This window comes from Canis aureus, chromosome 4 (assembly GCF_053574225.1).
Source record: "Canis aureus isolate CA01 chromosome 4, VMU_Caureus_v.1.0, whole genome shotgun sequence".
In the NCBI taxonomy this organism is placed as follows: domain Eukaryota; kingdom Metazoa; phylum Chordata; class Mammalia; order Carnivora; family Canidae; genus Canis; species Canis aureus.
The window spans coordinates 12,870,932-12,895,851 of record NC_135614.1 but is presented as its reverse complement, the minus strand read 5'-3'; the positions used below and the strand labels follow the sequence as shown (position 1 = coordinate 12,895,851).

Genomic DNA, 24,920 nt, shown 5'->3' with positions numbered 1-24,920 from the left:
AATAATGTACTATATGTTAGCTAATTGAATTTAAATTTTTAAAAAAGAGTTTTTGTAACTAGACTATTGTAAAAAGGAGGGGCGACAAAAAAAACACACATATTTTATTGTATATTGTTTATAAACATTATATATTCAAATTATGGTAGCCAAGGAGGCCTTATTCAAAATGTTCCAATGGAAATTTATCTGACCCACTGATATTTGCTAAGACCACATTAGAATGTGCCAAGATGAATGTTTTAACAGAATCACACCCAGTGATGTCTATGTGTGTGAAGCAACTGTGTGTATTGAAAAGAGAAACATTCGGGAATTAAAGGAGAAGATAAAGGCAGGCATAATCCATTAACCCAGGAGTTAAGAACTCAGAGTTCTTCCATCTCTGGGAATGAATCTCAGATCTTAGTCTCTCATTTATCATTATAAATAAAAAACATGAACTATTGATGTCTACAGGTCTTTACCACTGTCGTATTTCCTTATTCTCTGCCTCTGTGGACTGCCTTTTTTTTTTTTTTTGAGGTAGCAAACTACAAAATAGCAAATTTTAGTCAGAAATTACAGAAATAGGCCATTCATTAAAATGCATTTCCCTTCAGAAGACCACTAGGATCTCACATAAATGTGACATAGGAGATTTTAAGTAAACAAAACGCAAGTGACCAAGGAGCTAGAAAGAACACTGTCACCTATCCTTTGAAAAAAAATCTATTCCAGAGAGTAATAACTATTTTAAAAAGCAGTTATAGCTTTAGACCACAGAGACTACCTGTTTCAGGTGATCAGTAGTTTTAAATGGTTGAGATTAGAGAATATGCCAATTTATGCCTACTAATCATATTTCTTCAAATCATGTCCCAACTTTTCTCTTTTTAATCAGTAAACAATAAAGGGCTACATTTTAATTTTTTCTTAAGATATGCTTGAGCATAGAAATGTACACTTTGGTGTCTGTCACTTACCTTTCAGCCCTGGAATAATGTGAAAAAAGAAATCTATTCTACCCTACAAAAACAGAATCTTCCACCAGATATCTCTTAACTAAACTCCATGAATATTGCCTGAGCAAAACTAGCCATTGGAGGATAACCCTTCTAATTATAACCTTAATACATAATGACAAACACATAGAGACACATGAGAAAAAATATCAGGGACTTGAGAGACCCATGTCAGACATGACTCTCTTTCCCTCTTTCTTTACCTCCCTCTCCTCTTCCCTCCTTCCCTGCCTTCCCTACTTTCCTTCTTTCCTTTTGTCCTTTAAGCAAAAGCTGCTATTAAGTTTCAGAATATTTTTAAAAGAATATTTTTATTCACAAAGTATATATTCTACAGAACATGCAAGCTAGGGAATTGATTTAATAGGGCATATGATTTTAACATATGATAAGGAATCAATTTGGCTGATTAAATAATTTCTAAATATTGTTTTAGACATTGGCCATTCTAAATTTCAATAAGCCCTTTACTGCTTTACCCCAGAAAAGTTTAGTGAAAATACACAGAAAGAATAGTGAGCTCAAAAAGAGCTTACTGCAGTTGCAAAGTGATGATCATTATTAATAGGAATGTACCCAGCCAATGAGAAGGATCTGGTGAAGCAGGTCAAAGATGGATACTAAGTGCCATTTCCTTCACATTTTTATACATGAGCTGCAATATACTGAATAAACAGAGAAAATACATTAATTTTATCCTCAAATGATATAGACTAAGCATCATCATAAGAGCCACAATGATTTATCTTGGTGACTAGAGGTGCCTGAAAAAAATTATGTAGTGATAAGGGTAAATTACTGAGTTAGAAACAGCACATGATGTGTTCTAATGTTAAAAAATTTTCAGTGACTCCTCATTTTTACCTTAGCACATCCTCCACTGCTCTTCAACATATAGTCTACCAGAGTTTCTGGTGGAATCTATTTCCTCTTTGGCCATAAGCTTACAGTCCCAAAATTGCATGTAGGCCTTCAATCTAGTTGATCTCTCACACTCTACCTCTTTCCCACCACCACCCCAACTCCATCCATTCTGCCCAGTATCCTCTTTTAAATCCAACCTAAATCCCACTTCCTCCTGGAAGCCTTCATGGCCATTTCAACCTGCATTGTTTCCCACAGTCTCTGAACTACAAAACACTTAATATGCTCTCATCTTGTTCTCTTGCTATTTCTGCTGTGAGTCTAGTCTCACCAACTATAGTCTCCAACAACAGAGTTTGTCTTCAAAAGTAGAGATTAAAAATTACATGTTTATTTTTGACTGAATTGAGTGGACTGCACAATGAGCATGTGGATTGATTGTTGCCAGGTAACTTTAATAATAAACTATAAATATTTTACCTTTTTCATGTCATCAACATATCTGAGATTTCTTGGCATATTAATGGTCAATTTTCACAATCATCTAATGAACAAACCCTTATTGAGCCCCTTCTAGGTTCCAGGCACTGTGTTGTTTGACTGAGATACAGAGTTAACATGACTCAATCTCATAACTTAATAGATAACAAGCCTGGACTTTTATCAGAATATCATTGTGTAGTTTATGAAACAATTTGACATGTTTTATTCTAATTTAAAATTGGCAGTAATTCTTCATCATTGACATTGAATGGAGCAGGCTAGAGGTATGCTAATCAGTCTCCAGAAACCACCCCCATCAACTCCATTGCTCTCAGGAGACCTACTGTACACAGCATCTCATACATTCAGCCATGACCTGCAGAAGAGCGTCATAACTAAGCTTTTTGTTACCACTGTCCCTTTTTCATTGGCATATTTCTGATGTCATTGATAAATAGTCTTATGGGCTCTCCCATAGAACATAGTAGGCTGATGCATGATGCATTCTTTTGAATTACATGGCGTATCCAATCTAGCATGTCCAGTTTACTTAGTTTTTTCACACCTTATCCATTACTATGGTAGGTATGGCATTTTTAACTAGGGTTGTCTTCTTCCAAGATGCTAAGAGTGACCCTCAAAGAAAACATTAGCATTATCTCCTAAGGTACTTTCCAGGGTATTAAGTCTATGTTATTCAAAAGTGCCTCCATATAAACTCCCCCTTATCTGCCTCTATGTCCTTTCCTGATTGATCTAGTAGACTTAGGATCCAGTCCCATGGATGTTCTCCCAGTGCCTGCCGGCACATGTTGGAAGGACTTGCAGCTCCTCACACTATAGCCACTTTCCTCTCATCAGTCCCAGCACTTCCAGAGCTGGGCCCTGGTTATTGACCTGGTGGCCAAGAAGGAAAATGAAGCAAGGCAAAGGATTCAAGCAAATGGATAGAACGGAAACTTAACAAGAGAGGATTGGAACACTTTTTTTTTTTTTTTTTCAGGCCCAGAGAGTTAAGGAGAATCTGGGGATTCAGGACTTTTGGAATAATCAACGCAGATTTCCTCTTGCCATGTCTCAGGATTCCATTCCTCTAAACATATCCCTGTCCTTGGCATTGAAAACTTGCCAAACTTGAGAACTCAGCCTCTTCTACAGTTCTGCTACTTTTAACCTGATTCTCAGCTTTCTGGAGATTAGAGTATCTTTATATACTGCAAAGGAGAAACTCTGGGTTTCACATTCACTTATTAATTGGGTTTCATTAATTGGTGATTAAACATTCTCAGTGTTCATTATCTTCTCCAATGTATTGATTGCCTCCAGCTATAGTCATCCAATTCCATGGTCATTATAATTACTATTACTCCCTCGTTCTGGTTATCTAATACGGCATTTAAAAACACCCCCAAAATTACTGCTGTAAAACAACAACAGTTTTACTGTATTTACAGATTCTACAGGACAGGAATTTGGACATGGCACCATAGGGAGGAATTATTTTTCTCTGCTTCATGAAGTTTGATATATAAGCTGGGAAGCTTCAAATTCCTTGGAGTTACTCAAAGGGCTGAAAACTGTTTATTTGAAGGAGTTATTCCTAACTAGGGGTGATTTTTGTCCCCAGGAATGCAGAAATGACAGAGACATGTTTATTTGTTACAACCAGGGGGAAGGGAGCACTACCGGTATCTATTAGGTAGAAGCCAGAAATACTGCTAAACATCCTACAATGTACAGGACAGTCCCCCACAAGGAAGAATTATCTGGTTCCAAATGCAAATGGTACTGGGGTTGAGATGTTAACTGGGGTTGGCTTTTTTACATGGTGTCAGAGAGTTTGAAGAATAAACAAAGCTGTCACTGAACTGTAAACTTTAAATAATTTAAATGGTAAAAAAAAAATAAAATACAATAAAAATCTATTGTTTAAGGGTGCATGGGTGGCTCAGTCAGTTAAGCGTCTGCCTTTGGCTCAGGTTGTGATCCCAGAGTTCTGGGATAAAGCCCTGCATCAAGCTCCCTGTTCAGCAGGGAGTCTGCTTCTCCCTCTCCTTCTGCCCCTCTCCTGCTTGTGCTCTCTCTCCCTCTCTCTCAAATAAATAAATAGTTTCTTTAAAAATCTATTGTTTTTAAAAAAAGTAAACAAGACTAGAAAAAACTGCATAGTCTTCTTTACATATTCTCATAAATTACATAGGATTACTTTCACCAAAATCTACCAGTCAAAGCAGTCACAAGTTCATTCAAATTCAAAAATAGTAGACGTGGTTCCTACTTATTCAGAGGAAGCATGTAAAATAATAGTTATCATTGCTCTCCATCCGGGAGGTTATCCAGCTCCAAAATCTCATTTTAGAGTCTGCTTGTTAGGATAACTCCTGGTCCCAATTGTCCTAGACCAGGGTTCCCAGTAAACAGTGAAATTCTGAGATTGTCTTGTGAAAGATTCTTTGAGGAATGCTTTCAGGAAAAACACCTATGAGGATGTAAGGTAAGAAGAACTGGGCAGAGGGAGAGTCAAACTGTGATACAATTGCAATGTCCTCAGTGAGACCACAGGATGCTCTACAGACAAGATGGTCCTTTAGAGATGCCTGTATTAGAGGCAAGAGGTTCAGGCTTCCGTATCTCTGCATCATCCTGTTATAAATACAAGCTGCTCCCTTGGAGGAGCTGCGAACTTGGGCAAAGTAGTATCAGCAGCCTGAGGGCAAATCCCCAAATTGGGACATAGTCCTGAGCCTTCAGCATCTAGCACTCCTGCCAGCTAGAGAATAATAGCTAAAGGGTGATCTGATTGGTACATTACCTACAGGTCTTTTTATACTTTACGAAAGAAGGCTTTTGTGATGCACATTTAATTTACTAAGGAATAAAATTGACATTTACCTCTAGTGCTTGCCCTATAATTGCCATTTGGTTTACTTTCAAGTCCAATATGTTTGAGATGTACCCCTTAAGCTATCATGTAATGGTTCATCTCTGTAGGAATACAAGTTACTTCCAACAGCTTATGGCATGCATGCAAATAATTCTAGTTGCAGACCACATGATTCAAATATTTTAAGCAATCTGTTGGAAAAAAATTTTCTTTGTTTTCCTGTTCTGTGAGGAATAGTTGACCTCTGCCCACATCATATTTCATTCTTCACCTCTGAAACAGAGTACAAATTTCTGCAGTTCACTAGAGCTCAGCTCAGAAAATAATTGTGTGGGTTGTTTGTTATATTCCTCTCAACACAGGAGGAAACAAAATTGATGGTGAAATTCCCAAACTGTCTATTATCGTTAATTAACCCTTAACCCTTATCAAGGTAAACTTAACCTGTAGTTGAATTTTTTTTTTTTTAAGAATTCCTTCAGGGAGACTTCTCCATGAAAAATGCAACCCAATGGACAAGGTTTATTAAACTCTTACAGATTTTTGTATTAGAAATAATAGTACTAGTGGTAAAACCACCACTAAAATTCAAGTAGCGGTAGGTAAAAGGAAGTCAAAACAAAGGCAACTAAATGCCTCTCAGCAGCAGAGGCAGAACTGGCAAGAGGTAAATGAAGTGCTTTGGGTACAAAACTTAAGGAGGCATCCACTCTTAGGTTCTGATTCTGCCCTTGCATAACCCTGAGAATGAGTGCCTCCTGAAATTCTGCATCCAGGGTTCTCTTGCCTCACCCTAATCCCAGCTCTGCTCAGAGTACATCTGAACCAGAATCCGATATGAAGTAGGTGGAGACCAGGCTTATATCCACATGGGGTGTGCATTTAACAGTTCACACTAAATGTCTGTCATTCTTAAAATCATCTTTTTTTGTGGTTTTTCACTCAAAAATCACCCACTTTGTACCATGGCTTCTAGTTAACCTGGTTGTACCTAGTTTGATCAGGGCTTAGCAGTTATCTGTGGTCTGTGGCTTTTGAGGTGGTCTGCCTTGAAACCTCTGTCCAGCAGGGGCATTTCATAACAAATGGTAATAGTTCACATCAGTCTAATCATCTCTGGGACCATTTCTATGGGATTTACAGTTGAGAGTAAGCAAAGAACAAGCAAGTAGGATATCTCAGAGAAAGGAGGTAGCAGGTAGAGGGAAATAGTGAAAAAGAGTCAAGAAGAAGTTGGTAGTAGACTAGGAGAAAGCAGTCCATGGAAAGTAGCAGAGAGTTAACTCTAGAGCATCAAATACTGTTTGAGTCATAATTAGTATTCTATTTTAGAAATCAGAGTTGTGTTTAGATTGTGGCACTGGTTTCAGACTCCTGTGGCCATTGACTCTTAAATTGTGATGCTGACACCCTTGTTTTGGTTAAAATATGACTGTTCAATACTGAAATGTTTCTCATTTTTCTTTTCTTTTTCCTTTAACAAACCGCTATTAATAGAAATAGGATGCATTTGAGGGGTACAATCCCAGGGGCTCTCAAGAAGTGTTTTGTCCTAAAATATCTTCTCCAGCTGCTAACCATAGTTTCTAAAGACCCCATGACAAATCATTCATTCGTTTGGGTCCAAGCTTGGTAAATCCCTGGGAAAATGCAAGAACACCTGGATGGAGAACATTTTGAATTGCTGCCAAACAACCTTTTATTTAGTTTTATTTGCTAGTGATACTCATAAGAATGAGATGTACAAAACAAAAGGATTACCTGATGGGGGAGGGAAGGAAAACTCTCCTAGATTACATCTGTCCTATGAACTTTGGCCTCAACAACATCAGGGCTGGTCTACCTGCAAGTCTTGTTTCTACCTAGCTTGCATTATTTGGCTTTAAATACATTTCCTCTTCTAATTGTTGACAACTTCACTTACAAAATAAGATGTTAAAGTGACTGTTGACCAAACTAAAACTGGGTTCCCACTCCGATGTCCTGATATATGCCAAGAATGCAAGAGTCAGAGCCAAACAGACCTGAGTTCAAATCCTGGTTCTGCTCTTTATATCCTGGGTAGGATAATAGGTTAATTTTGCTTCCTGAGGCATGTACTCAATTTTTAAATGATGATAATAAGATCCATTTTGTAGGGCTATTTTGAGGATTCTAAAGAATATAGGTAAAGCACCTGGCACTAATATAGTAGGTATCCAATAAAAAATACCTACCCAGTCATAGCTATTGAACATGATTATTTTCAGCATCATGGTAAGTAACATAAAATTTTTGTTTTAAGTTGGAACTTCCCTGCCAAATGCTCAAAGCCTAATCAATCTTAATTTTTTCTATTTCCCATTACAGTCAGACTTATGTTTTTCTATTCTACACACACAAGGCCCCTGTGGAGAGGGGGGCGGATCTTTTATAATCTCTACTTTGCAGATGAAGAAACTAAGGGCCAGACAGTTTAAATAACTTGCTAAGGTCACATAGTAAGTAATGAAATTATGCCTAAATTTTAAACCTTCTGATTTCAAAGCTCATGAGTTTTCTAAAGTGGTTCTTAACCCCCACTGTTTATTTGAAATATAAAAATACATCCATAACAGTGCTCCACCCCAGACCAAATCAGAATGGCATTGGCCTGAGCATTGCAGGATTTTTTTTTTAAACTCCCAGGTTACTCTTACACTGAACTAGGCCGGGTCCAGTGAAAGGCCTGACTTTGCTTTGAATCATTCCTCAACAAAATTAGGTCATCTTATCTCCTTTCCAGAACTCTTGTTATGTTCATTAACAATTCTAATTAGCATTTTATTCTAGAAACCAGAGAATATAAATTCTGGAAGAAACTTCATATCCTTAATTCCTCTAGTTCCAAAACTTGGGTCTGAGGACTTGTAATTTTCAGGATTACTCTAAAGAGAGAGAGAGAGAGAGAGAGAGAGATTGAGAGAGAAATAAGGACAACTTAGCAGATGCAAGTTAATTTTCTTTTGGAAGGAATAGCCATTGTTTTAAAATTTGTTTCTGTTAAATGACCTTTCTTTTCTGAAATAATGGTGATAGTTTTTTTGCTAATATTCTTATTTAGAAACATAAAAATTTGACTATCCTTTAATGCATACTGAATTAGTTTTGGAGAGTTTACTGGCCTGTAAAATCCAGAATTTCTGGGAGCCACTTATTTTTCCCAATTTTATCATCTTACAGGTGAGGCAATTGAGGCTCAGAGAGAAGCTACTCTAATCCAGGTTCTACTTACTATAATGCCCAAATGCTTTGAAATATATATTTTTTAGTTATCTATTTTTTCTAACAAAGTACAGTTCAATTGTGCCTTTTAATACACATGTGACTCTGATCAATAACCTAGGGGAAAGAAACAGGATTGGAAAAAAGAAAGTAGAAGTACAGGGGATCCCTAGGTGGCGCAGCGGTTTAGCGCCTGTCTTTGGCCAAGGGCGTGATCCTGGAGACCCGGGATCAAGTCCCACATTGGGCTCCCGGTGCATGGAGCCTGCTTCTCCCTCTGCCTGTGTCTCTGCCTCTCTCTCTCTCTCTCTCTGTGACTATCATAAATAAATAAATAAAAATTAAAAAAAAACTGATTTAAAAAAAAAAAAGAAGTACATAAAGAGCTATAATCCAAGGAGTCCAGAATAGGGATATAATGGATTTGAAAATAAACCAAACAGAACTACTAGAACTATAAAATACAATAACTCAAATGAAGAATTCAGTGCAATAGCAGATTAGTCACATCTGAAGAGAGAGTTAGACAACTGGAAGACTGACCAGAAAAAAATAACCAAGTAATTTGAAGTAGACAAAAAGATTCAAAATACAGAAGAAAGAGTGAAATACATAGAGCATAAAATTCTCTATAGAAGGTTTATAGTGAAAGAAACAAATATAATGGAGCACAGGCAAAATTTAAATATAATTTTCAGGGAATTTTTCCAGAACTATTGAAAGACATCAAGCCATAGCTTCAAAAAGCCAAACAAATTTTAAAAACAAAGCAAAACATAAAACACCTAAAGCCATTACACTGAAAATTAAAAATGGTATCATAACATCAGCCAGAAATAAGGAGAATATCTTCAAAATAGTGACAATTAGCAATGACTTTTCAATAGCAATAATAAAGCCAAAAGACAGTGGGTAGATATATTCAATATGCTAAATGAAAATAATAGGCAACCCAGAATATTACATCCAGAAAAAAATCCTTCAGAAATAAAGGCAATAGGAAAAAACATTTTCAGACAAGGAAAAACTACAAAAAAACAAACAAATTATCAGAGTTTCTAACTTTTTCTTGTCCCTTGGCCCCTTTGACAATCTGGTGAGACTTATGAATGCTCTCGCAGAATAAAAAATAATAATAAAATAAAATAAGTAAAGTCACAAAGGAAGCATATATTAGTCACAGTCTAAATATCTAAAAAAATCAAATTCATGATATAATGATGTATGTTTATATATCATAACAAGATCTAAATAACAAAGTATTCACAATAATTCCTCAGTAGTTAAGTACAGTAATTTCTAAGTAGGAAAAGTTTGTACAAGGTTATGTCCTTGACTTTAGTCAGAAAGCTAACTATGCTAAGTTCTCTCAGGCAGCAAGAAAGTGGAAGAAGGCATTAGCGTGAAACCAATGTCTCACTAAGACACCTCCAAGAAGCAAAGACTGAGGTAAACCATATTGTAAAATGGATGGCATAGACCCTTTATAATGAGAATAATAATGAACAATCAATCACTTACTATATAAAAAGAATGTGTGGGGTTACGCAAATGTATACATCTATATTTTTTTATTTTTTATTTTTTTACATCTATATTTTTAAACTTACCAGAGAAATGACATCTTTCAACATTTTTTTTCAAAGTATATATGCAACCAAGCCAAGCTTTAAATAAATACTCTCTGCTTCATTCCATCTCATTTAAAGAAAACAAGACTCTGCCTTTGATTTGCCAATGCTTTTTTTTTGCTTTGAGTAGGAATGAATCTTCCCAAAGCAGTTAGCTTCCACAGCTAAGGATTTCTTTTTCAAGCTATTATTAATTCTACTTCCAAGAAAGCAAGTGTTGGTATTCTTGTTCAGATTGTACAGGGGAAGAAGATAGATTGTTGTGGCAAAGAGACGTCCATTACTTAAAGAATTCCCTTAAACAGAGTATCCTTAATGTACTGTGGTAATTTATCTGTGAGCTTTATTTAGCCATGAGGTACTTCTTCCTATAACATTAATAATGTATAAACATTAACAGGAAGAATTGATGCTTGGGTGGGGACTTGATTATCTTAAATAATTTGAAAAGCTTTTAAAGCTTTGAAGTGTTGAGTTTACTATTTTGCCAAGAACAAAACTTGGAATACCATCTGCTTGTGATTAAGGCTGGAGCTTCTGCTCTTGCTCAAATGATGGGACCAATGTGACTGTCACTTGTGAATGCATGTTTCAGAGCTGGCACTCTCCCGATATTCCCTAAGAAGTAGCTCAACTTCTTCCTCTCCTGGTGGAACTTAAAAGAGCAAAACAATCAACCTCTCAATTTTACTGTCCCAAATCTGCACTGTGCATCATTTCTCTCTAGAAATGTTCTATCCAGGTGGCAAAAGATCAACACTAGAAACAGAAATATTGTGCCTTGTTTCCTTTCTTCCTTTATATTCCCATCCAACCTTCAAAGCATTTTAGCAAAGATTCCTGTAAATCCAATACTGAATGTCCAAATTATACCTTCCAAAGTATTTTTGTGCCAGGAAACACAATAAAAATCAAATTGGCTCTGAATGATTCAAGAAGGAACCTTAACTGTAATACTATTTTTGTGGCTTCTGATAGCTCCAAATTGGAAAACTGTGCCATGACCCTTACAGCAAAGGTGCAGACTTCTTCCTGGGGCTTCATTAACCCAGGGAGGCCTGCCAGGCAAAGACAAGAATTAATCTTAAGCCCAGACTTTCAAAGAAATTCTGAGTTGTTTCAGATCAACCTACCAAATCCCTTTAATGGGAGTAACAGCATCATTTCTTAATTTCTTACTTTTGAGATTTGGATTTATTGTGAAGTGCATAGATTCTATCAATTGATGTGTTTTCCATTTCACTTTAGCTTGGAAAAATGCACAGCCAATCTGGATGTATATACCCAGAGATTTACCATGAATTTATGCTAAAATATTTTGGTGCATTTCGGAATGTCCTCTTCTCTTCTGTGAGAAGATATATAAAAACTATTTTGTTTACCTATCCGTTCTGTTCTGTCAATGTGCCCTTCTAGACAGCAATGGCACAAGACAGGACCAATGTAGTAATACTACTGCAGATTATCTACACTGAGGCTAACCAAAAGTAGTGGAAGGATTATAAAAAGGTCTGCCACAAGGAGTTTCCTGAATGGGCAGCCCCAGTGTTGTCCTTGTTATTTGACAGTGAGTTCCTTGTCTTGTCCTCAACCTTTTACTTTTTCCTGCTGTGTGACCTTACCCCAAGTTAGTGCTAGCTAAATAAGGCACCTGTTGCTCCACAGCTAATTATCATTTACGTCATTTGTGTGTTACGAGTTGCCCATAACCAAGAAAGTTGGGGGTGGCATTTGTTCCTTCAGCCAAGTGTTGCCTCCATCTGGTCAGGCTGTGACAGGATTCTCTGTCATGAGCCTCACTCTTGTGGCAGCAAGTTCAGCAGAATCCTTTTCCATTATCCTTATGTCATCAGTTTCTGCACAATGACTCAGGAACTATTCTGTTTTCTCTATATTTATCAATTAACTTATTTTATTTTTTCTAACAAATCTTGATACCATTTCCTCCTCCAATAGATTACACTTCCAATCAATCTGGTGCATTCAACATATTTCAAAATCAGAAGAAAAATATGTACAAACATACAGACTCACAGGCAAACACACACCTGTTCTTGGATCACTGCCAATGAATGTGTGTGCTCTGCAGAAGAAAGGAAAAGCTCTTGATGGAATATTTATTCTCTGGGCTTTTTCCCTTAAAGAAAGGATAGATTGCTATGCCAGTGAGACATTTGCAATAATGGGACATAATCCAAAACAAAATACTTGGAGAAATTAGACTACTGTTTCTGGACCTCCTCTTCTTTTAATCTATACTCTTATTCTTTTGATAATTTTATTAATTCTCCCATTTTAATACTATCTATATAATGAGGATTTTTATATTTGTTTATGCAATCTGAAACACTCCTCTGGATTCCAGACCCATAAAGTCACTTGCTTGCTTAACATCTATACCTGGAGATCAATTAGGAGTCATAATGTGAGCACATCTATGGAAATTTTCTCTTAACAAACTTATCTTTGTTCTACTCCCAACCCTCTCCATTTCAGTTACTGGCAACTCCTTTCTACCAGTTTCTCATGCCAAAATCTTGGATTCATCCTTTATATCTCTCTTTCATCATTGCACAACTAATTGGTGATCAAATCCCGTGGGCTCTTTCAAAGTATATCCGGAGTCCAAACAATTCTTTAATCTCTTTAACTGCTTGCTACTAACCTGGTCCAAGTCACCGTTATCCCTTTCCTGGGTTATTTCCATTGGCTCTCACCCTGTATCTTTCCCTTTGTCAGCCATAGTGTATTCTCAGCATGTCTGCTAGTCTGGGTGAGCCTCTGAAAACTGAAGAGTAAACCTGATTAGCATCTTTCAGTGGTTTTCCACCTCACTTGGAGGGAAACCCAAAGCCTCTCCATGGCTTAAAAAGGTCTAGTTGATCTCTGAGTTCATCTTTTCTACTCTCTTGTTCTTGCTAAATCCATTCTAGCCGCACTATACTCCTCTTTTGGGATTTGAACTTGCTGTTTCCTCTTCTGGGAAGTTTTCTCACCAGATATCCATCCATATAGCTGGCTCCCTTATCTCCTTTACTAGATAAAGGAGAAGGGAGAGAGAACTAATATAAGAAAGAGAAGTGAGGAAAACATTGTATGCTTATTTAACACAATAAATAAGGCAGCTATATTATCTACGAGATAATGTCTAGGAGATATATCATTGTCTAAGTGATAGGAAAAAACAAAGAAACAAAAGCAGCTTAGAGGAAAAAATGCAGTGAACTCTAAGAGAATGAAAAAAAAACAGAATGCAGATATTTTATCTCCAAGCCGCTGAAGGGTCCCCATGACATAATTTCAGTAGTTCCATTCTTCATTAAATTGAAGAAATTCACCGAGGAGGGATTTTCATTGTTTTAACTACACAACCTTTTATTAGGTTGGAACTATGGACAATCAAACAGAAAAACATGATCCCAAAGATAAGCCAGAAAACAGTGATTCAAAAGGTTAGGCTAAGAACTGGAATATTAAAAAGACTCAGGAGGCTTTAAAATATTTTTTCCAAAGAAACATTTAAAAGACAAGAAGAAAGTCCTTTTCTAAATGTAAAAGTGGTGGCCATAGAAATATTGGTTCACAGAGTTCTATTGGCTTAGAAGAAAGTTTTTCCAGAATGAAATCCAAGAGCTTATTCTCTTCCTCCTCATAGATCCTAACTCAGAATATTCTGGAAATGAAGCAGCCCAGAAGAACACCACTTTTATATAAATATTTATCTTAGTAGAGTATCCATAACCAGAACCATTCAAATATGCCTTAAAATTGTTTGAAATTGCAGTCTCTCAAGGTCTTATTTAGTTGTTTATTAATTTTTATAAGGAAAGTGTCGGAGAATGAAAATTTAAATTATCAAAGCTAAAAACTGCTATTTTGAGTGCAGATTATTTATTCTATAGTAAAAATCAGAATTCGTCTTTGGGAATGGCCATTTAAGCAGGTGCTTTTAGTTATCTAGATTTAACACAAGTACCCATTTCTTTTGGAGAACACTACTTCCGACTAGCAATTAGTAAGTAATATAAACTAGATGTGTAATTGTACCTTCACAGATGAAGACTTTTTGTTTTTAATGTAGGCATCCATATCCACAAAAAAAAATATATTGTACTGTTCTTATGAGGAATGCTTGTGTGTAAGGGAGAGAGTGTGTGTTACGTCTAAGGACAGCCCACAAGAAATTGGAAGCTGAGACTGGTTGATGGCAGGATAGATGAGACAGCACATCTGTCCTGTCTTTTATCTTATGCTGGTGGCTGGACCATAAAACAGACTGGATTTTCCAGCAAATCCCACTTCTACCTTCTGAAACCCCTAAAAGTGGCCTACTTCTGACTATAATAACTTTTGTTGTCAAAATATTTTACTTATTTTATTACATGACTTAAGGGCCAGACAACATCTGATAAACAGAGTGGGACATTCCCCTAAAGAAAGTCTGTCTTCTCTGCCAAATCACTTGAGAGAAAATGGGGTAGGCTTCAGCCTAGAAGAGGAAATGGCATTCTCCTCCCTAAGGCTGTGAGATATTGAGCCTGAATATTGGGAATTTCTGATCGAAGGCATTGTTTCTGAGAGGACTTGAGCTTAGCTCTGGAGCCTGCTGGCAAGCCAGTGTCAAGTAAAGAATCCTGTGGATGGGTGTTTATAATGACTCTAGAAAGAGTTACATTATCTATATCGAGTTCTAAGTTTTTTTCCCCTGCATTATAGTTCTCTTCTCAGGTGACAAACAATCAGAGCCAGGTTTTAGAGTATTTAAACATTCCTTGCCAATTCCCAGGAAATACTTGGAAAGTATGGATTCTACCAGGAGGAAAAAAATAATTTCCCAAGTTTCACCTGATAGGAACTTAGAATAAAGTTTGGTTTGTGTAAGGATTCCTCCTGAAGTTGGAGAATTCATGGAATTACATGAAGGTTGCCAAGTTTAGAGTTTTAAAGTCTTATAGTCTGTTTGTATTAGAAGAGGGGCAGTGCTGAGCAATGGTCTCATCTCTGATACAGAATACCACCTCAGGGACAAGATCACTAGAGACAGACCATGGTCACTTTGCACCAAGTTTAGGGATGCTGTTTAAGTGTGCAACCCAAATTCTATTAGTCACAATAGCACCACTAAAACAGTAACAAAACAGTATTTCTCTATTTCCGTCCACAGGTATTTATGCAATGCTAGGCTGCCCCAACCACCTCTGATTGCCTCTTCAAACTTCCTTACAGAAGGCATCACATGTTTATTAACCTAAACTTGAAACTACCATTTAAGTTCTGTTGTCTTTCTGTTCCTGATCATGTCATTGAGGTAAATACTCCTTCTTCTGGTAGAACTTCTTATGTGGCAGCTGCCCCATACTCAACTCCCAGGCTTTTTGTCTCCAGTCCAGATATAAACCTGTTTATTCCATGTTCCAAAGGCCTCCTCAAGTCAAGAAGATTCCTTTCATCCCCAATTGCACACACTGATTTCTTTAAATTTCCTCTTTACTGAAGTACTTTCTTTCCAGAAACTATCCATGACTCTGTAAGAGATGATCCAGAGGACATACTGAGAGTCAGACACTACACTGTACTCAAAATTACCTCTGCCCTCTAAGTCCAACCTATTTTTCTTGGCTTTAACTTGTAAATCCAACTCCCTCTTCCAGTTGGATGAGTATTTCCTTTTGGGAGCCCTAGAAATCAGTCCTCCAAGCCCTCCAGACATGCCCAGACTCTAAGCAAAGTGAGGTTCTAACAGTGCCAAGAGTGAGAGAACTTTGGGTTGGAAGCAAAACATGTAAAACAGCCACCACTCTGATTTCATGTCTCACTGCCTGACTATTAATTTATTTTATTGCATATATCATGTAGCATTTTCTATAATTTTTTGATGAGAATCTTTAAAAAATCATTAGAAGATGATGCTTTGAGGGAAAGCTGTCCAGAAAGGCAATCTAAATCTGCTTTCCTCTCAAGCTACCCTCTGACTCACACTCATCTGTATCCTCAGGCAAACAGAGCTTGGTTCAAACCCAAAATCTTGTTGTAGGGAACGTAAAAGATTTTTCCTGATCAAGTTTCTCTATTACATTGGACAGTTCACTAAGGGAAGGTGGTAGGTGGCACATCTACCTTTTAACCACTTGACCTCATTGTTTCAGAGACTCTCAGTGTGAATGGGAGCTGGAGTTAAACCAGCATGGTAGTCTTCAAACCTTGAATCTAGATGAGCTAAAGAAAGCATAAGAGGCAGAGAGGCTTGAGGAACATTGGTGAACTTAAACATTTTACTGTCCATTTAAAATAAATTACATGGTGAGTTGTCTAGAAATTGACCTACTATTACATGAATCAATTTGGATATGTCTACATTTATATATGCACAAATAATTTATGCTAAATAAAGTTATGTTTTTTATGGGCAGGGAAATCTAGAGGACAAACTGTGATAATTTCAAAGACTCTTTTGCTGGACCTTGGAACAGAATTATCTGATGGTGGTAGCAGTTGTAGGATTTTGCCAATGAGACCAGAAGTTCCCAGAAGCAAAGGGCTTCTTCATCTCTTGTGAATTTCTGGCAAAACTACATCTGAACTGTGTTTTTGGTTCTGATTAGAAAAGAAGCTAATGATCAGGGTAAAACATTTTCAAAATAGATAACAATATAAAAAAACAAAAATAGCCTATGACTCCAAAATCTAGTGATAAGTATTTATGAATATTTTGGTGTATTTTGTTATAGTATTTTGCATGTTCTTTTATTGATATGTATTTTTAGATATTTTAACATTCCTCAAACAAATGCATCTTATAATTGATGATTCATTGAAATAATTTGAAATATTTTTCTCTTAAAGGTAGGTATATGCATGTAATAATGGTGCCTGTTAAAATTAATAATTACAGATTAGATGGTTACATGAACTTCAGAATATATGAAGTACAGAATTTATGCATGCATTTGTAAATTATATTTAGGAAAATTTTTCATGGTTCTCTCTTATTATTATGCTGTATTCCAAGGGAAACACCAGCAATTGAAACTAATCAAAATCTTTATTCCAGAAATGCAATCACTATTCTCCTTCCTCCCAAGCTACCCTCTGACTCACACTTATCTGTATCCTCAGGCAAACAGAGCTTGGTTCAAACTCAAAATCCTGCCATAGGGAACATAAATGATTTTTCCTGATCAAGTTTCTTTATTACATTGGACAGTTCACTAAAGGAAGGTGGCAGGTGGTATATGTACCCTTTAAACCCTGATCTCAGTGTTCCTCTCAAAGAACACCAAGATATAACCCCAATTTACTTCTTAAAATTCTCTTTTCCAATTTTGCCCTCTCTATTCTCCCTCTACTCCCAGTTTTCCTTGATTCTCCTTGCTTTAGCTTTTATCATTTTTCTTGAAATTATTGCTCTTAAGATTTAAACTGACCATATTTGATGCAATTCCTTTCTGCATTTCAGAAACTCAGCTTTTAAATAGAATTTTCATTACAAGCCTGATCGGAGAGGCGTGGGCGGAAGAGGAAGAAGGAGAGAGACAGGAAGATGGAATGGATAACTATCAAAAAGTCTTCAGCAGATGAGGAGAAGAATCAGTAATTATTATTATTATTGACAAAACAAATACACAGAGACGTATAATAATAGCCTTCTTCTAGGTATAAAAAATATTTAGCTTGATGGAGCTTATCATTTAAAAGTACTAAAAATAAAACAAAACAACAAAAACTCTAAAATAGGGGTGTCTGGGTGGCTCAGTGGTTGAGCATCTGCCTTTGGCTCAAGTCATGATCCTGGGGTCCTGGGATGGATCCTGTATCAGGCTCTCTGTGGGGGGCTTGCTTCTCCCTCTGCCTATGTCTCTGCCTCTCTCTGTGTCTCTCATGAATAAATAAATGAAATCTTTTTTAAAAACTCTATTATCGGGCAGGGGTGTCTGGATGGCTAAGTGGTTTAGCTCTTCCTTCGGCCCAGGGCCTGATCCTGGGGACCCGGGATAAAGTCCCACTACGGGCTCCCTGCATGGAGCCTGCTTCTCCCTCTGCCTGTGTCTCTGCCTCTGTGTGTATGTGTGTGTGTGTGTGTGTGTGTGTGTCTCATGAATAAATAAATAAAATCTTTTAAAAAATAAAATAAAAATAAAAACTCTATTATAAGGCTTATATTTCCTTTAATTCTTGTTCTGGCACTTGGCCTGTGATTAGGGAATATAAGTTAATAAACAGGTATCCTACCCCAAATAGCCAAAGCAATTTTTAAAAAGAAGAGCAAACCTGGAGATATCCCAATTTCCAACTTCAAATTATATTACAAACCTGTAGTAATCAAGACAATACGGTACTGGCACAAAAACAGACACATAGGTCAATGAAGTAGAATAGAAAACCCCAAAATGAACACGGAACTATAGAATCAACGAAACTTTGACAAAGCAGGAAAGAATATCCAATGGTGAAAAGATAATCTCTTCAATAAACGGTGTTGAGAATACTGATCAGTTGCATGCAAGAGAAGAAAATTGGACCACTATTTTACACCATACACAAGAATAAACTCAAAATGGATTAAAGACCTAAATGTGAGACCTGAAGCCATGAAAATCCTAGAAGAGAGTACAGGCAGTAATGTCTCTGACATTGTCCATTTTTCTAGATATGTCTCCTGAGGCAAGGAAAATAAAAGCAAAAATAAACTATTGGAACTACATTAAAATAAAAAGCTGATGATGATAGCAGTTGTAGGATTTCTGACTTCCTTTGCACAGCAAAGGAAATAGTCAACAAAACTAAAAAGCACGTTATACAAGGGGGAAGATATTGCAATGACATATCTGATAAAGGGTTAGTATCCAAAATATATAAAGAACTTGCATAACTCAGCACCAAAAAATAATTTAAAAAAACCCCAAATAATCCAATTAAAAATTAGCAGAAGAAATGAACAGACATTTCTCCCAAGAAGATATCCGTATGGCCAACAGATACATGAAAAAAGCTCATCATCACTTATCATTAAGGAAATACAAATCGGTACTACAATGAGATATCACCTCATACCTGTTAGAATGGCTAATATAAAAACACAAGAAACAACAGGTGTTGGAGAGGATGTGGAGAAAAAAGAAGCCCTCATGCACTGTTAGTGGGAATACTCAGTAGTGCAGCCACTCTGGAAAACAGTATGGAAATTCCTCAAAAAGTTAAAAATGGAATTACCCTATGATCCAGTAATCACGCTTCTGGGTATTATCCCCCCAAATACAAAAGCACTAATTCAAAGGGATACATACACCCCTTTTTATAGGAGCATTATTTACAATGGTCAAGATACGAAAGCAGCCCAGTGTCCATCAATAGATGAATGGATAAAGAAGGTATGGTGTATATGTGGTATATGCACCACATCTTCTTTATCCATCCATATGTATATATTATATATTAATATATAGTATTCATATATATGTGAATATTATTCAGCCATAAAAAAGAATGAAATCTTGCCATTTGTGATGACATGGATGGAGCTAGGGAGTATAATGCTAAGCAAAATAAGTCAGTCAGAGAAATACAAATACCATATGATTTCGTTCATAAGTGGAATTTAAGAAACAAAACAAAGAAAAAGAGAGAGAAAAAAAACAAAAAACAGATTCTTTAACTGTAGAAAACAAATTGATAGCTACCAGAGGGAAGGTACATGGGGGACGGGCTAAATAGGTGATGGGGATTAAGAAGTACACTTGTCCTGATGAGCACTGAGTAATGTATAGAATTGTTGAATCACTATATTGTATACCTGAAACTAATATAACACTGTATTAACTATACTGAAAATAAAATAGAAATTTAATGAAATAAAGAATGTTTTAAAATAATAAAAATTTTAAAATAAGCAGATGTTTTCTTAAATATTTTATATAAGAATACATGAGAGTATATTATAGACTTGCTGCTTTCACTTATCCGCACCAGAACAGAACCTACTCGTTAGTACCTTTGCTATGTGCTACTTTAAAAGACATGATGTTTTGGAGGAGATTTCATCAGACTTGACTTGTGTCTCTTATCTTTTCCTAAATTCTTTCTCAGAGTACCATCTTCAGATACAAAATGAGAGATGAGGTTCACAAATGCTAACACAGAGACTTCTGTCCACATTACAGTATAAATGCCTAATACCAGTTCCTTCCAAGGGATGGGTCTTGATGAATGCAGGAATATCCTGGAAAAAGAAAGATCTCCATCTTTTCCTCTAGCAAAAGAAAAGCAAGAGGAAGCAAACAGCCAAATCTATTACTTCATCCTTTCTGTCTGGTCACCCTTGACCTAGATCACAGAGAGTTTACTATAAACTGGCTGATCACCACACCAGGACTTTCTTATTTTAAAATAGAAATTACATTAGTTCCAAAGTTTATACACAAGCCTGAATTTTACATTCAACACAAAGCCAGGGAATCTTCTCCTACATCTATTCCTCAAAGTATAATAATCCTACAAAAAAATCTCCAGACACATTCCTCCTCATCTGCATTCTTCACCTCTGTTTTCTTCAATATTTTATTTACAAAAGAAACAAGAATGAGAGTGGGAGAGAGGAAGAGAAAACTTTAATGTAGATAAACACCAGGCAAGACAGAGCTGAGACATAATCCAAGCAAAAAAGGAATCAGCAGGGTGTAGCCTAATTGCTTTGTACACAACAGCACATTCAGAAATAATAAACTTTAAACACTCTTGAATGTCAAATAACATTCTCTCCAGAACCTCTTTATCCTGCTGATAAAGAGACTGGCAGATGACACCATTTCTAAGGCTAAAAGCAAGAAGGCGAGACAAAGAAGGAAGAAAACACCCAAGTCAAGGTTCATGCTAGATACATTCCCCTGGCAAAGCCAACAGTATTCTCCAACCATTTTAGTGATTGGGCTGGGAAACAGCTTTTCTTATAATATTGTTGTAAGTATCTGTTATAGCTACCAAAATTTAATAGGATTTTATTGTCCATGGGGTTGCATATAAGAAAATAGGGCATTGTCCATTCAAAAATAAAGTGTGAATCTCCCTTTCCTAACTGATATCTGGGAAAGCCTAAAAAAGCACCTGAAACATGGGCTGTGAGGACCTGACAGAAAGATTCATTTAAAAATGGTGGATTTGTCAACTGCTGGCTGGTGTAGATAAGCAGATGAAGTTAAGCAAACTTAAGTAACTTAGGAAAATGTCCCATTAAGGCTCACTGACCTACAGATCTCAGCCAGTTCCCATAAAGGAAAAGTACAAATCCTTTGTCAGAGTTAATTGCAATACGCAATAAGATGCAAGCAAAATGTTTAGGTAAACTCTAGCGAAAATGAAATAAGAAAACACTGATAAACAAAAAGAAGGAAATACCCTGTCCATAATCCCCACCCCACAGTTCTAAACACTATAAACTTTGTATAGATGGATCTATCCATTTTTCCGTCCACAACTCACTGTGGAGTTTTATGTCATATTTTTGTAGTAAACCTGTCATTTGATTGACCATCTGACCTGAAAAGTCACCTTTTTCTCTGCTTGTCACCCCAAAAAGTCCCTTTTTTGCTGCCACTGCTGATAAGACCATTCTTCTCTTCACATTTCCTCCTTTCTTTAGCTACTCTTATTCAATGATCTCACAGATATTCACAGAGAACATATTGCTAATATAAGCCAGGCACTCTTTACTCCAAAGAACCAAACCCCTGTGGATAATCTGAACCCCTGAACCTGAAGACACAGGCTTCTACCAAAGAGCTACCTGCTGCCCCCCACTCATACTCTGCCTGTGTATCAGCAACAGATCCTCAAATGAACTACCTCCTTACAGACTAAACTGATTCCTAGCATCTCTATAACCAGACTCCACCCACAAGGGCTCTGCCAGTTTCACCTTGTGTCTCAAATTCCCTAGTCACCTTTTTGCAGCTATACCTATAACAGTGTCACCAAAAGACCCAACATTGGAATATCCCAATTGAATATAACATGTAAAATATGAAGTGGAATCTTAGACCAGAATCTCTAACAGATTTTAGAAAGGGTGAACTATTGTACACCATCATAGAAAAAGTCAAGGACATTTAACATTGTTTTAGCTTCTGAACCTGGTGGGAAAGAACTAGAATGAAAGGAGGTCACAAAAACAGAAGGCTGATGAATCAGGTGTGTTTACGTTTTTGTGGCTCTAGTATCAGCAGGGGTTTTATATGCCTGGAAGGTATGTGTGTTCCATTTGCCTGGTTTTTGTTTAGAAAGACAAGAGAAGGGCTTGTATGGGCAGCAAGAGTGACCTTGGGAGTCTGAATATGGGAGATAGCATAGAATGGTAGTGAGAACATCAGGGATCAAGGCCAGCAAGATGACCTTGGGCAAGTGATGCAACTTTCCTAAACCTCCAAGTCCTCAGTTACAAAGCAGAGAGATAATAATAATAATACTCAGGTCATATGTTCCTAGTCACCATTAAATACCACAGCTTAACACAAAGTAAGTACTCAAACAACGTTAGGTGATGATATTATTATGGATGTTAATTGATGAAAATGACAATGTAAAACAAAGGCTGCAGTAGGATTAGAAAACATCCCTTTCAATTCTATAGCTCTCGGATTCCCTGTGACACTCTTTGTGTAGGAACAACTACAACAACCACATTAGTGATCCTTTATGGAGCATTGGCAAGGTGACCAATAGACTAGAGTCTTTATACGTGTGATTTTTTATTTTAGCCCAAACCCTATGGAGCATGCACTATTATCTTTTTTTACAGATGAGAAAACCAAAGTTCAGGAGACCAAATAAAGTGCTAGAGGCTCTATTTCTAACAGGTGGCAGAAGCTGGATCCTAACCTGAGTCCCTCAAACCTCAAAGCCTATACTCTTTCCAATACACTGCTTTTTTGTGTGAAAACAAAAAATGAATCATTCATCCTCAGATGGTTTTCCAGGAGTTGAGTGTCTTTCATCTCATTGATCTACAGCCATTTGTTGAATTCCTTTTGTGACCAATAATAACGTAAAAATGGTACTCATCTACAAATCAGTTGACTGGGGTGGGTCTGCCAGCTATGGACAATGATCACATGAGGCTAGACACTCATCTAATTCACTAAGTAGTCTTAGGGAATCCTACAGCAGACACTTGGATGGTGAAAAAAGTAAGTAATCGTTTTAATACAGTGGGTTTGGCATGGACTGATAACTTTTTAAAAACTCCTATGAAAATGAAAGGACAAAGATCTTCAATGATTTTGAATAGGGAAGGAGTGATACTTGAACTCCTATGTGAGATTGATTTTATTGTCTATTTAGCTGCTGTTTCCTAGGCCTTGTAAGCTGGTGGGAGGTAGTCAAGGTGAAGGATAACAATGATAATGTAACCTATCTTTGACTAAGTTTTCATCAGTTAGAGTCACTAGAAGCTGGAATATCCACCCTTCCTGTAGCATGGTCCCAAATGCCTCAATGGGCCCCTTGAAAACCCATTACCTTTGTTTACTGTCAGCCTCAAAGTCACATCTCACCAAAGTGCTGTCAGCCTGATGAGTAAGCCACCAGTTCTAGAAATAATGATCCTTCTGTGTCACGGGTATGGCTACTACTGCCATAGGACTGCTACTCCCTCAGAGTCTAGGACTCCCAGACTGTGGTTTATATATGTTTATAATGGGCTCTTCAAAGGGTTGTTGCCTGTATTCTTTTAATCCACTCTTGAGGCAATTGGAACAAGTTTACTTAGGACCAGGTTGGATTATACTTGAGTGGCACAGCCCAGATCACAACCAAAACTATACTGACAATCTGACCATAAGAGTGTCCTTGGAGAAAACTCTGGTACTTCAAAACAGGTGCCTGATTCAATCAAAATATTCCTTCTGGAGTATTATTCTTAAAGTGTATCTAGCATTGTTCTGGTTAGCTGAGCAGGGTCCTTCTGAGGATCCAAGAACTGATCACTCATTTTTTATGGATAAATAATGAAAAACTCAATGTACATTTTTATGTACATCTTTTACACATTTATGTAAAACTAATTGCTTTTTACCAATAAAACTATTGGCTAATGTGTTAAATGTTTGATATAGAAACTACACAGTTGTTTATTTTTCCTCTAGAATGGAATCATGAGCAAAATAATAAAAAGGCAATTTTCTTCATGTGCCTCACAATAGTCTTTGAGCTTCCTGTTCTGAGATTCCTGGTTGTAGGCAATGACCTAAAAACCTTTTTGAGTTTCGGGATATGTATAGAATTGTGCCAACACAAGATCACTCCCATCTTGGGCTTGGTTTGGTTAGGTAAGGGGTCCCAGACTCAAATGCCTTTTAAGGCTTTATGAGTAATTCAGATGAATGCAGTGTTTAAGGCATATTAAGGAGGGTTGGCATCTGTGGTAACTTATAGTTCACATGTGCTTTTTAAAAGAAAGATGAAGCTTCCACCCAGCTAGAAATCTGGAAATGAGGATGATATAGGCAATATTTTAATTAAATATTAAGTAATGTACTTCTACATAAGCACTTCACAAGCCAACAATTTCTGGGCCAAATAAAGTACATCTATGAGCCGGATGTGGGTTATATAATTTGGGACTCAGTTCTACTCAATGTTTCCCAAGATATGATCCAAGGACAACCTGTATCAATTTCATTTTTTAAACTGGAGATTTACATATTTATTCCAAACCTACTAACTCCAAATCTCTAGAATTAAGACACTGTCATCAGGGATGCCTGGGTGGCTTAGCGGGTGAGTATCTGCCTTCGGCCAAGGGCATGATCCAGGGGTCCCGGG

General features: G+C 36.9%; 1 long non-coding RNA gene across 1 annotated transcript in view; it reads left to right on the top strand.

The window, feature by feature from the left end:
• Positions 1 to 19,921, top strand: part of LOC144312205 (uncharacterized) — a 279,387-nt gene extending 259,466 nt beyond the window's left edge. Inside the window, exon 6 of the long non-coding RNA XR_013377653.1 lies at positions 17,566 to 19,921. This is a non-coding gene — a long non-coding RNA (uncharacterized LOC144312205). The remainder of the gene's footprint in view (positions 1 to 17,565) is intronic.
• Positions 19,922 to 24,920: the final 4,999 nt, after the last annotated feature.